Below are 14,973 nucleotides of genomic sequence, written 5' to 3'. Positions count from 1 at the left end.
CAGAGTCTAAGTTTCATCTATGGTGTTGCTCCATTGCCAGCAGGCCTGGACAGTACCCCAGTGGAGTCACATAGGAACACAAGCATGGATCCATTGCCAGTGAGCCTGGTCAGTACTTCGGTGGAGTTACTTGCATCACCTCCCTGCGCAAGAAACCTTTCTCTTCTTTCACTTTATTCATTTTTCATTTGAATTTTTTGACTTTTCATTTTTTTCATTTTTCATTGTGCATAGCACTTATTCATTTTAGAGGTGGAAGAGGGATCCCGACTTATTGAGAGAAAAAGAGGTTGTTCCAGCAGAGAAGTAGTTTATTGTATCTCTTACATGTCTGTTAAGGTTTTCCCCTCCACCTTACTCTAATTGACTGAGTTGACAAGCGTTGACCCAAAAACAACCGACTAGAGTAGGTGACACTAGTTAGCATGTAAACGTTGTGTTAACACCAAGGTTCACTTTGAAGAGTACACATTTTCCTGCGACATGTCATGGTCTAAAAAGTAACAATTTCATCATACAAAGGTAAGATGACAGATAACCAAGTAGTGATAGTTGTACAAACCCTCTTGTACTTTACCCAAATTGTTTCATGACTCACACATGGTTTCATGCGAACTAACCTACAAAAGAAACAAGCGAACGAACTAACAATCAACAAAGCAAAGCAAGAACAGAAGAAAAAATGAAAGTGAAGCAAGTAAACAAACAAGAAATCAAAGCATGAAAGCAAACAAGCATGCTAGCAAACAAATGGAAGCAAACACTACTCCTACTCCTACACTAATGGTGCATGGGCCTGATCACGTGAAGTAATACTTCCAATGCAGCCATCGGCGCATTGGTAGACCCATGTGGGTGAAGGCTTGGTCTGCGAGTAAGCCAGTTGTGCGGACCAACATACAAGAAAGATATAACAGTGAAGACAACCACACTTTGTGTTTCAAAGTGCCCACGAGACATAAGTGAGTGCATGTGCATGACAGACAGTTCGTGTACTTATCATGGTGTTTCGTGAAACTACATGCAACTTTGAAGCAAAAGCACACTCTTGACTGAGACATGCAAGAAAATGAAAGAAATAAAGATAACTTGTGTCACGAACAAGTGCTTGCAATGTAAGACTCCTCCAATGCATGAGAAATGGGTTTGTGCAGTTTGAGTGGAGGAAGTGTGATCTATGAGTGAGATGTATCTTCAATGCATACAGATGAGTTATGAGGAGCCTTGAGAGTTTGAACAATTTCTTGATCGGAAGCAATACCAACCTCAGGACAACGAGGGCCTGACATAACCATTAGCTCGGGCTGAAGTGCCTTAATGGTTTGTGAGGTTTCGACTTCGTTAACAGATGGATCATCGTAGACCAGTGGCTTAGACAGATTAACAACGAGTGAATTAACTTCGTGATCGGATGATGAGGTGAACAGATCATGACAATCAAGATCAGAAAATTCAAGATGTTGGTTGGCATCCTCATGATTTGATGAATCACACAGAGGGGTAGATGAGAAGGAAGGATGTTCACCCTCTACATTTCCAGAAAGAGCAGATGAAATATCAATTGGATTTTCAATGAATGATTGGTCCTCTCCATTATTGGATGATGGGCTAACATACTTGTGTCCTGTGAAAGATCAACAATGGGTGCATCCGTAGATGAAGACACACATGAAAAATCATGGATGGAAGGTTCGCCAACAATGTTACGAAAGAACGGAGGGGGCTTAGATGGAAGGGAGTCATCCTTCACTGAGTGTTGATGCTCAAGCTCCCACTCATACTCTTCATGAATGATAATGCATGTTGGTTGTGCAACACCAACTCTGTCAGTTTTTTGTTCCTCATTCACAACAAGTGAAGAGTCCTAGATGGACAACACAAGACATCATCATTCGGAGGAACACCTAGGTGTGAAGACAGAGGTCGAAAAAAATAATGCATATGAGAACTCAAAGAACTCACAACCAAATCTACACGAAAATTGTATGGAGTGATGTTCGGAGGGTGTGAAGGTTGAACATGAGTGTGTATATGATCCTCAACATCACAGGGTGATGGTGGAACTGTTGAATGAAAGGGAGGTGGACAATCCATTAAGACAGTGCCTGCTCCCACATGAGATTAGGGAGTTCCATCAACGAAGAAGGTCGAGCAAGGCCTGGTCTCAAAATTTCTCTTGGGACAGGAAGATTTCTTAAGGCAGTACTCAAACCGGTCCCAAAGATAAGAAAACTTCATCTGGCTCCTCGGAGCTTGAAACTGCATGTCACAGAAGCACTACCAAAAATAAATAATGGATTCATGCGGAACCCTCCATTCCTATAACCATTTCTGTTCAAGATGGTTTGGATAAAAATGATAGAAAATCTCTTCAATAAGATCATAAAAGTGCTCACATGAGTGTATGGTGTCAGCCGATAGGCTAAGCACCCAACAAAATGGAGATTCACGAAGTGTAAATGCAAGCAGCAGACCGTCCTGTTCGTTAATAAAAACATCCTCCTCATAAATCATGGAAAGAAAGTTATGTAAGTGCTCAGGCCAGTCCACTTCACCTTCACCATCATATGTGTGAGTGGAAAAGATATTGAAAAGCTTCCCCAAGATGGAGACATATTCACAATTCAAAAAAACCTTGGGGGAAGAAGAATGTAAGGCTCCATGATAGGTATGCAAAGGTTCAAAACTCGATGAGAGGACACTGCTTTTCATTAGGCCCTCCTTCTAGCACCAGAAACATTGACATTGTTGGACCCGCTAACATGTCAAGGGCATCTCCCTGGTAAGAAGTCCCAATTAGACCTCAAACCATTTGGTGTAGGATTCCCAACAGTGGGTCATAAGGTAATACCTTAGTTGCGATGTCACACAGAGGCAAGTAAGATAACTCTATTAGTCACAAGGGTGTGACTGATGCAATGAGTTAAGGAATGAGTATGAGAGGTTCCAACACTTCAAAGGGGGAGGAAGGTGAAGGTGAGTTCCAGGATGAAAGGGATCAGTCCCAACTCGGCTAAGAACACACCACACAAAGGACATGCACAACTTCCGGCAGAGCAGTCGACACAGATGCGACAGTCACAACATACAAGGTAAGATAACATGAACAACACTCACAGATTAGTCTGAGATGAGTGTGATGGTTTATATAACAAGGTTCATGAGAAAGTTTTGTCTGGTGTCGAGCAGATCAGTCGACATGGATGGTGACATCATTAATAACATATGCAACACATTAACAACAAGATTCATATAATTGCATACAAATCAGTTCATATACAAGTATGTAAGTTAAACAACATATACCATTAAGGAAACCAGAATAGTCCAACTACAATAAAAACATATGCATGAAAATGTGATGGCTCTTATTATTAAACAAGTGTAAGTCACAATCATACAATACACCATGTAAACCTTCTAGCCCCATAAGTGGAATGTTACAGCCACATCCGCCTGCTCCTCCAAAGAGATGTACTAACTCTGTGCAGTGGAGAAGCCAAGGCGCATTACAATATTGTCCAAGCCTTCTTCAAGACAGTCTTAGTAGAAGCTTGGCTGACCAAAAGCATATACAATGAGTTATGAGGGACTATTTATAGAAAAGGGTGGGGTGACCCTTGACATTCCCCTTTGTGATAGTTCAACTACACTCATGACTCTTCACCTACACTATGACTGTTACATCCAACTGTTGACACTCGACTTACACTTGACATGACTCAACATTACAATTCACATGTACTCATGTGAGACAACATGGCTTGAGAAAGCCTTGCAAGACATCACTCACACTCAGTCTGTTGTGCTGAGACCAACTCTTTGACATTCTTATGATGGTGAAGTTGGTGAGTTGATGCCAAGCTTGACCGTCTGTGATGGTGTGCATGCACCTCATGGTGCCATCTTGCTGAAGCGAACTCTTGCCTCCGTTGCAACCAGTGCATTGGTTCAGCCCCTTCATCCAAATCGTTTTCTAACATGTTCATGGTCTTCTTGGGTATGGTTGAACCGGAAACACACTTATGCATAGTGTCCATGATGATCTTCAAGTGTGTGTTGGTGGTCATGCACATCAACTTGCCGAAGTTCATGTTCAACCCTAGTTGGACTTGCTTCTTGTCTTTGCCTTGGTGAGTGTGTTGAATGGGTTGGATTGCATGCATGTGTTCAATGACATGCATGCTGTTGGATCCTTTGCATGCGATCAACAACACTTCTCACCATGTTTGCTCTATGTCAACCACTAGGATGGATCCTTAGCTTGTACTAGTGCAATTTCATCCGTGAGTGCATGTTACACCCACTATTGTTCCTATTCCTGCTGCAACTCATTGGACTATCTATGCAGCTCCATGCTCTTTGTGAGTTGCTGCTTCAGCACATGCAACTCCTTCTTTGTTCCATCTTTTTCCTTTATGCTATATTCATGTCGCGCCATCACTTCATAGCCTGAGTCTCCAAAGTTTATTAGTGGATCTGCTTGATCTTGTAACTTTTCATTGCCTCTATGTTGTCAACAACCTTCCTCTTGTGTCGCTGCGTTGGCTTCATTTGTCCCGTTCGTTTCATTTGGTATGCTATCTTTAGATTTTGTTCATGATGCTACTCGTTGTGATGTTGCTGCTTGATGTCCTTGTCCAAGAACAATTTGATGTCTTCGGGAGTAGGTAAGCCCATGGACACTTGATCGACTACATCCCTAAGCATGCTCTGAACGATGTCTTCATCTCTGCTCTCTTGGAAACCATTGTACCTACAATGTTGAGAGGAAAATGAACACCTATGACACTTGGAGACATGGAAACACTCATAGCAAGCAATATGTCAGTTGAAAACCAAAATGAACATGAGAATTGACTTGCAACATACCTGGGTGAATGATCATGAAGGTTGCGCAATTTCAGTCGGGAGGCTAGGAGACCAACTACCAAGACTACACAAGGCAGAGTCCGGGCTACTGGGAGGCTGATTGACTGCTGAAACTGCAAAATTTGTAATCCAATTGGGCAATTGGCTGTTGGATGCCTGATTCCAACTAGGGAAGACTACTGGCGCAGGGACAGATTTGCGTAAATTTTTGGGCCAAGCAACCACTAACCTCTAGAAATGCGCAATTCAGTCCAGGAGGCCATTGTTGGGCTAGAATGTAAAAATCTAGAGAGGAAGGTGAACCTTCCTTCTCCAGATTGTGTAATGCAGCCTTGGTGAAGGCAGAGACCAGGCCAAGGTTGGCCCGACTCTCCGATGGGAAACTGAAAGCAAGTAAGTCAAAGAATGCATGGCGACACTAAGTGATAGAAGAAGTGATTAATAGTGCATGTAAAACATAAATGAAAGATTCATAAAACATATCAACATGCACGTGGGTGAGGCAGTTCACCAGTTGGGTGAACATTTGTGCGAAACTGTTTCACGCATGCGACAGTAGTGAGATAGCAATGAAAACTGAAACAAAGCTAGAACAAGATAGTATACATGTAAACGATAGTAAGCGTTCAAATAAATCAATCAAACAATACTCATACAAGTGAAACCCAAAAACTGACAGAAATGCAACACATGGCATGGGAAGTGGGCTTAGCCCAAAATAGCTGAGTTGAATGTGCCAACTGCTCCTAGATGTGATGTGGGATGTCATATCTGCAAGGTTGATGTGAGGAATGAGCTATCTAGCATCTAGTTGATGAGTTTTGATAACATCAAGGTTGTGACGCACATGCCACCAATCTAAGGGAAGCAACACTTGGTGGGAGGTTTCAGAATTACTCCTTGCATGTAACCTCCAACTGCTAAACATAGATCCCTGAAACAAGGGATGCCTTTGCATGTTTCCTTGGGAGAAGCAGTCATTGCATGCAAGTGTTTTTTGCTCGGTCCTAGAGGGAACTAGTCAACTCAGCTACACATGTAAGTGACTGCTCGAATACTAGAGAAAAATGTGCATTTCTAATTGTAAGATGGGATGACTGCCCAAGGGGATTGCATAATTTTTGGGTAGAGAAGCCAACTACTGCCCAAATTTCGCAAATCCTTGGCTAAACAACCTGTTGATGGAAAAAATTGCACAAATCTTGTTGGGAGGGTTGGCTGGCAGGATTTCATAATCGTGGAGCTCAGCAAGCTGTTAGAGGGAATTGCGTAATTCCTGGAGGGAAGGCTGGTTTCCTCCAAAAATGTGTGAATTTCACTAGGAAGTTGCTCAACTTGCAGCTAGACCAAGTCTGCTTGAGTAGCTTGTGAAGGGAAAGGACCAAATTGTGATCAACAGGCTTCCTTTGAGCAAGAAAGACACTTAAGCTTGAGGACTTAATGAAGCAAGGCAAGCTGTTGTGAAGGTTGGTAGGGAGGATCCAAAATAGGCTAAGGAAAAATTTTGTAGGGTGGTTTTAGCCGCTACAACAGTATTAGAAAAATATTCCCTAGTTTATCTTGGAACATACTACTATAGTACTAGACTATTATTATTGGTTGAATATATTCTACTTAACTCTGAAAGACTTTACGATATGCTACATCGGGTCTATATTAAAGACCTGTGCCATGAAAACGAGATTATAAAACAAGTAGGATAGAACAAGTAAACAATATTAATTATTTTTACACATAAGTATGACCATACTTAAATAGAACTACAATATAATGAAAACATTAAAAATCAAGACTGAAGTCAGTCTAATGTAAAAATTGTTCCAAGAAAAACTTGATTTTATAACATTTTTCTAGAATTAAAAGTTTTAAAGCACAAATTAGAATTCTGAATTTTGTAGGAAGTTTTATCTAACATAATTGAGAAACGAAACACCTATTATATAATGGAGGTAGGATGAACTCCAAATATAGCCAAATTTTGTGGCTTTGATTATAGGAAGAATTCATTAAAATTTATATTATTCTAATTGAATATTCTAGTAAATTATACAAGTAGGAAACAAGCCAATAAAAGCATAATAATTCAATAGTGAAACTAAAATTTTATTTAAATAGAGTTCATTATTGAGCATCATATTACATTATAAATTATAAAAGAAATATTTTAAATTATGGGATCGAAAAGATCCATAAATATGTTACTACAAAGCCTTGTATGGCTTAAGGATTTGGCCATTATAAAAAAACAAAGTGATCAAATGATTATTGTCTAACACAATGCAAATAACTCTCACGATAAGTGTTCTTTAGCAACTTCCATACACGAACATGAGAGAATCAATAGCTTACATAAGAGAGGTACAAGAAAGTGAGTATGTTGACTTGTATAGGAAGGAGGGTAATTCCATTAAGTCCCAGAAAGATCTTTGAGAACTATTGGAAGGAAAAAGTTTTAAAATTATTTACACTGGATTATACCTATGGAATTAAAGAGAAATAATATGTTAGACTTAAAGGGTAAGACAAACATATAGTAAATAATTATGGTAACAAAAGAATGGAAATTTTGGTCGAAATAATTGAAGGAGAAAATTAGAAGATGGAGATATTGTTTCGATCCTTCTTGCAAAAAGAGTTACAATTTTTATTAGAATTATATATTGAGATTGTAATCTTAATATAAAATTTGAATTGTATGTTATAAAATAATTCAAGCCAAAAACTTCTATAGAAGCAAAAGAACATGACAAACCAATACTTATGGTCAAAGAATATAAATACCAAAGATGAAAGCCTTTACAAACTAACCCTAAATATAGCCTAGGGCTTTTTCATAAACACTCGATGAGAAAAGTAATTAAAATCGAGTCAAATACGAATCTAAGGATATAGCTAGCGTTTATAGTAAAAACACTAACTGGTAAAATGAACAAAGGATTATACAAATCATGCACATTATAAACTTACTGAGGAATAATCAAATTGTTTAAATGAAATCATTAACCTTATTTTTTGAGCAAAATCTCTACCAAAAATTGACTTTGGAAAAATAAGTGTTTGAAAAATTTAGGATGGTTTTACATACACATAAATATAAAACTTTGGTGCTAAAATCCTTATGAAATTGTTGTAAATAAAGAAAAAATTTAATTTTTAAAGTATACAAAAATTACTTGAAGTCGGTGTGAGGAAAACTACCCTTTTTTCGGGTTGAGAAGGAAATAAACACACTTAGAAACACATTTCCTTTTGGCGTCGTAAGGTAGTGAAGGGTTTCGTTAACCCTAAACCCTAAAGTAAAATACCTCTTTTATAACTATACAAACATAGGAGAAAAATAATAAACTGGAAAAAGAAATAAATTTGACAATATTGGAAATTAAAAGATGTAAATCTGAGAAAAGGGGTGATACTTCACCCTAATACACTAAAATAACCGCTCGAACCTGTTGAGTAACAACATTCTGATTTTTGGCGAAATGAAATCACAAATAAATATCGAGAATCCTTGGAGGTGTTCCAGTAATTCAAGATGAACGAAATTCACAGATTAAAAATTAGGGTTGAACAAGCACAGTTAGTATACATACCTGAAAAATCATATTTATACCTACAAAATTCCAATTCGGTCCTGAAGAATCGTAACTGGTTTCCACTCCAAAGAGGCTAGCCAAAGTATGTAGAGAGTTTAGGGTTTTATCTATGCCATAATCGTTGCTATTAACAGAGTAGTTGGGTATTGGAGTAGATTCATGCTCTAAACTTTTTATTGCAAACAAAAGAAAAAAATAGCAAATGAATTGGTAGGAAAAGGTCATTTTTCCTTTAAAAAAAAAAAAAAAACCTGAGTAACGAGATTTGTCAATCAATCTAAACCACATCTCAATCGTTAGATCCGAAGGCCCACATATTTATGTATTACTCATGAAATCATGTGAAACCAACATTGTGGCATAACACAAAATAACTCCACATAATAAACTATATATCGTCAATATAATGTATGTGATGTAATATTGAATCAACACGTAAACAAGAGGGGAACAGATATATATATATATACACACACAAATAGCTATTCCAACGCACGATAGATATGAGATATGATGTGATCATGATAGTTATTGAAAGAATATTAATGCTTACTCATCGGTTTTGGTTTGACCCACACTTTTGAATGTATACAAATATGAAATTATATTTACCACACCTTTTGAATGTATACAAATATGAAATTATATTTACCACACCTTTTGACTTATAAAGAAACCATAGGGCTAGCGAACATGATTTCTCTTAGAGTATTCATATACATATATTGAGATGACCATATTATAATTCCAATAAGAAGCTAGAAAAGTCCAATAACTTAGTAGGTCACCAATAACTTTTCTAGTTAGAAATCGTGTTGGAGAGAGTTAGGAGTAAGTGAAAACATAAGTAATATAACAAAGATAAATACCCTTATGTTTAAGTGTTGAGGATCAAAGATGAAGATTGATTTGAAAATTGTGTACTGAAAAAAAAATAGAGGATAGTGATAAATGGAAAATTCACTAGAGTATAGATAGGAGGGTATGGTAAGAGTGATTATACCTATATTAATTAGTTAAAAAAAAGTTAGGTGTGTTTAAGGTATATTACAAGTGGTATCAGAGCTGTAGGTTATAACATTGGGAATTTTATGGGTGTTGGCTGAAATATTATTTTCTGTGTAACATATAGAAAACTAAGCTACCAGAAAAAGAAAAACTAGGGAATGACTAAAGATAACAATAAACAAACTTTATAGGATCACCTAGAGGAGATGAAGAGAATAATACTAAGCTGGGAATGATGGGAGGAGAAAATGGAAATGAAAATAATCATAAATCTGATATTTTACAAGTAGTCATTAGTCTAAAGGAACATTTAGAAAGTGTTAAAGATAATCAAGAAAAATTTTCTAAAGAAAGGGATGAACAAGAAGATATAAATGGCTACATACTCAAGATCTTGGAAGAAAACAAAGGCAATAGGAAAGATGAAAAAACACATAGGAAAAGACTCGGAAGTGAGCCACCAAACATGATTGCATCTATAACTTCCAGTGAGAGTCAAACACTTAATTTTGATGATGACATGTAAGAACAAAATTATGGGAGTAGGGTTTCTATATCTAAGAAGAAAAAGGTTGTGTCTCAATTATAAGGTGAATTTAATAAGATCAAACCTCTAAACTTTGATGGGGAATTTGAATAGGGAGTAGAAGCTTAGCTTCTAATTATGTCAAAAAAAGTGAGGTCTATAGTTACCCTAGAATTATGAATGCCATATTAGCTACATTTTTGCTAACTAGCAAAGCATCCTTATGGTGGGAAAAAAAATCCACAAAGAAAATTTGAACTAGAAACTATTTAAAAGGGAAAAGAAGAACAAACCTTGGTTAGTGCAATTGGCCACAAGAACCAAAGAAGAGTTACTGAAATTAGTAAATATTGTTCAATAGGCCTTAATGGAATGCATACTACATTAAATTTGAACATTCTTCCTTTAGGATATTATGATGTCCTTATTGGAATGGATTGGCTAGAACATCACAAGGTAGTATTGAACTATTTAGAAAATTCTTTCACATGTATCAATGATGAAGGGGAGAACTTTACAATAAAACAAGTCCAGGAGTCATTTTTGTGAGGAAAATTTATGCCTTATATTTAAATAAATGTGCCCAAAATGGGTGCCAAATTGTCTTCAGTTCAGAATGAAGATCCTTCTAACATTAATAAAAAACCATCTATAGAAGGTTATCCTGTTTTAGAAAAATACAAGGATGTCTTTCTTGAACAAATCGCAGGACTTCCTCTAAGAATGGATATAGACTTTACCATAGATCATATTCCTGGAGTAGTTTTAGCGTCTAAAGCTCCATACAAAATGAGTATTCTAGAAATAATGGAATTAAAATTCAACTACAAGAACTTCTAGACAACGAATATATAAGACGTAGTGTGCACCAACCTTATTTTTAAAAAGAAATATGGAACCCTTAGACTATATAGATTACCAACAACTCAACAAAATGGAATTCAAGAACAAATACCCTTTTCCCAGGATTGATGACATGTTTGATCAAGTTAAGGGAGTTACAATCTTTTCAAAGATTGATTTGAGATCAAGATATCATCATATTAGAATCAAATACAAACACATTCATAGAAAAACCTTCAAGACACGGTATGGGAATTATGAGTTTGTTTTACTTCCATTCAGACTCACTAATGCAACATCCACTTTTATGTGTGTTGTTATACTCTATAATTTCCTAGGCTGAGGAGGAGATCTACAGAGGTAACCTCAAACCACTTTCAACTCAGTAGCTAGCCCTACTAAGCCAGAGAGGGATCTCTCAAATTTTTTATCAATGAATAGCTTTAAAGAAAAAAGTTTTTAGGTTAGATATGCAAGTTTTTTTGTGTATTTGTGAATTTGATATTTTAACGTTTGTTGGACTAGGGTTTAGATCAAGTGATTAGGTCTAGGCTTTAGGAATGCGTAGACAAGTATAGAAAGGATTTAGGTATCAGTAGGATATGGTATACTTGAAATGTTTTCAATGAAGTATAGATGAGAAATTTGTGAAGAGACTAATGAGCATATGTAATTATGAATTCATTAGCTTTAGAAGAAATAAACACAACTATGAACACCACATAAACAAAGCTTGAAATCAAGAATCTTCTCTATTTAACTGCAATGTAATTCATAGAAAGAAGAGAAAGCATGTGAAGAAAGATTATTTATCCATTAGAAATTGATAGAAAGAGTAAAAAAACACCATAGACTCTGAGAACTAGAGTTCCTAAAAAATAACTGCAACTTCTCCTGTATTAGCTGAAAAGATCATAACATACAAGAGTCCTCCACAAAAGTCCAACCCTTCTCTCTGAAAGATAAATGATACATATAGACTCCATTAGACCACTTCCCCACCTTCATGAATCAAATTTCTAGGTGGTGGAACTGATTCCAAGATTCTCTCAACCAACAGGTGAGAGTGAGAAGGTTAAACACAAACACTTCTTGGAGACTTTGTTTTGGATTTTTCTTCCTTAATTAGGCCTATTAAACATAAAAAAAAAACCTATCATGTACATTTAGTCATTATTACATCATCTAACCTTGAACCAAGCTCAATTACATCAAAAGTTTTGACTTTTACCAAGTCAAATTGAAAACTAGGAAATTTACATAGTGAAATTTTAAATAAAAAACACAGGAAATTGTAGAAGCACAACACCGGATTTGATCCCACTTTAAGGTGCCTTCCTGATGTCGAAATGAAGATCTAAAAGAACGGTCAACTAGATTTTCACGTTTATCTTCCATAACACCTTGATATTTTGAAAATGACCCAATGCAAGGCCTTCAAAAATTCATTCTCCCAAGGTGTCTCCAGAAGTGCAACGCCTGTCAAAAAGAGGTCCAGAAAGCTTATTTTTTACCACTTTTTCCTTTTTTCTCAAAATTTAGGCCCTCTCTGGAAAATATGAAGAAATAGGTTTTGAGAGGATTCCAAGGGCTTTCCAAAAATGCAAGCCATTTATGATTTGAGTGCCTGAGGAAAAAGCGCAGCGCCAAGGCGCTGTTCTTTTATGACTGGCCAAATTTCTGCATAAGGCACCAAAATATCCAAAAAAATAAAAATGTTCATAATTTATTCAAAATTGGTCAAAAGATTTAAAATGAGGTATATTAAGCCCTCATGTATTCTTCAAATTCATCTCTAAGTTACCCTTCTCATTTTTGTCCTTTAGGGCTTCTTTGAGCTTGTTTTCTAGCTATTTGACATTGACATTGCAAAACATATTCTTGGCCTGGTAGTGATGTGCCATATGCCTTAGTAGTTGGTTGTCTCTATTTGCCTTGTCCAAAAGCTTCTCCAAGTGGCCATTTACCTTGTCTAACCAATACTCTCTGTCTTCATTGACCTCTAAGGCAATTCTATCTTCTAACTCTAGTTCCTCATCCAGCAAGATGTGATTTTTCTCCTCTTTCAATGCTTTCTTAAGCCCTTTGGTTCTTGGCCTCTTTTTCTTACCCTTCTCTTGAGTTTCTTTAGGCTTATTGATTTCCAAGACTGATTTTCCCTTGCCTACTTGCTGCAATAGTTTAGCTTGCTCCTTTTCCATGATAAGTTGCTTTGCCTTTAACTGACTGTTTTCTTGTTCTAAGAATGAAATGACCAATCTTGCCCTTGCCATGTTGTCTATGAGTTATATAATATGAGAATATTTGTCTTTTATAATCTATTGCATGCTTGAGGGCTCATTTTCTGCTTCTAAGTCTACTAACTTAAACTCATGCTCAACCAAATCGTTATTCTACACTGGTGACCCCTATTTTGTTGATGTAGAAGGCTTGACCCCTTTCTCACCATGAGAAGTAAACACAAGCCTTTTTCCTCTTTTGTACATCCTAGTTGCCTCATGTCTAGGTGATTTAGGAATCTCCAATAATTTTTCTTGAAGACCCAACCTCCATTTGCTATGTTGGTATGCTTGAATGTTAAACTAAAACATTGGATTCATGCCATTTCAAAGCTTCCTCGAAGAAAGAATCACATGTCATGTTCTTCTCTGCAAGTTGATGGAGGAATACAGTCATGATCAAACTATGATGAAAGAGACTAGGATAGTGTTCTTTGTTTTTTACTCGGACCTTCTCTAACATCTTGTAAAGGCTCCTACATAGATATTTGCACATGTTTAGAGGTTTCTGAGCTGTAAAGTGCATTAGAAGCCGGATGTGATAGGCATATAGTCTAGAGAACATTCCTTCACATGTGAATAATTTCATGAAAACTTTCATTAATGGAGCACATTTCTCCAACAGGTATCTAAAAGGTATGATATGTGTATGAGTCTCCCTGTATGGTGTTTTCAAGAAGGACCTATAATGTACAAGATCTAATTTCATCCCCTTAAACCAATATTCACCATGATATGGTATCCTTGTATAAAGTGAAATAGAAGCCATTGAAAATGTGAACTCAACACCAGAAATAATGGCACTTTCTCCTTTCAAATGAGTAGCAACCCAATCTGTCAATTGTCCATGGAAGCCTACTTCACACACCCTTTTGCAAAAATCTAGACAATTCACATTGTCAAAGCATTCTTTGATAAAGGCTGATGCATTGATCTCATTGTAGTTGGTTGGTTCATATATGAGAAATTTTCCTCCCTTATGGTGTTTCTTCCTTTCTGGTGAATAATCTCCTTCCATGATGACAGAAACCCTAGCAATAGGAAAATGAGAAAAAACGGTGAGGGGTGAGTGAAAAATGAAATGATGGGTAGGTGGAGTGGAAAAAATGGTAAGGGAATTTCTAGGAGGCGGATATGGACTATGAACAACTTATGAAAATGAAGAGAGGTGGAATGAAGGACATGAGTATTTGTGAAAAATGAAAAATAGAGTTTCTAGGAAAATTGTCCAAATTCCCTAGGAATGAGCTAGGGTTTCATTTTTGGTGAAGTAATTTGGTGATTTGTAGTTATTTCAGTGGTTCATAATGTATATTAAGCATGTGTAGAGGTGTAGAATGATATTTTTACATGTTTAACATATGAAAACTAGACCAGCCATCATCAACCCTGACTCATTTCATGAAAAATTCACTAAAAGCCCTAAATGAAAAAAATCTTAAGCTTTAATCCATCTTGCTAAATAAAAAGGTAAGTAAGATGATGTACTTACTTGTAGAGGAGTTTAGGTTAGAAAGAAAAGAATTTGAAAGCTTGAAATTTCAATTTGGGCGAGTTCTGGACGGTTTTGAGTTGTTACGGCACAAGTGCAGCACAGTGTCCAGAAGTACAACGTTGGCCTCAAAAGCGCAATGCAGTCTCTAGAAGTGCAACACCTTGAATTTTTTGCTAATTTTGCCTAAAAACCTGAATTTTTCTCACCAATGGATGAGAGAGCCCGATGCACAAAGGGAAATAAAAGGAAAATAAAGTGAGTTTGGGGATTTTTGGGTTTATATAGGCAATTTAGTTTTACTTTTGAAAAGAAATGGGCCCCACAAACATTTAAAAAAAGTGATTTTTCACTTTTAAG

The sequence above is a fragment of the Pinus tabuliformis genome, chromosome 1_2 (assembly GCF_031772625.1).
Source record: "Pinus tabuliformis cultivar Carrire ecotype Pingquan chromosome 1_2, CPIR1, whole genome shotgun sequence".
Classification (NCBI taxonomy): Eukaryota; Viridiplantae; Streptophyta; class Pinopsida; order Pinales; family Pinaceae; genus Pinus; species Pinus tabuliformis.
The sequence above is the reverse complement of the archived record's forward strand: the minus strand, read 5'-3'. Positions refer to the sequence as shown.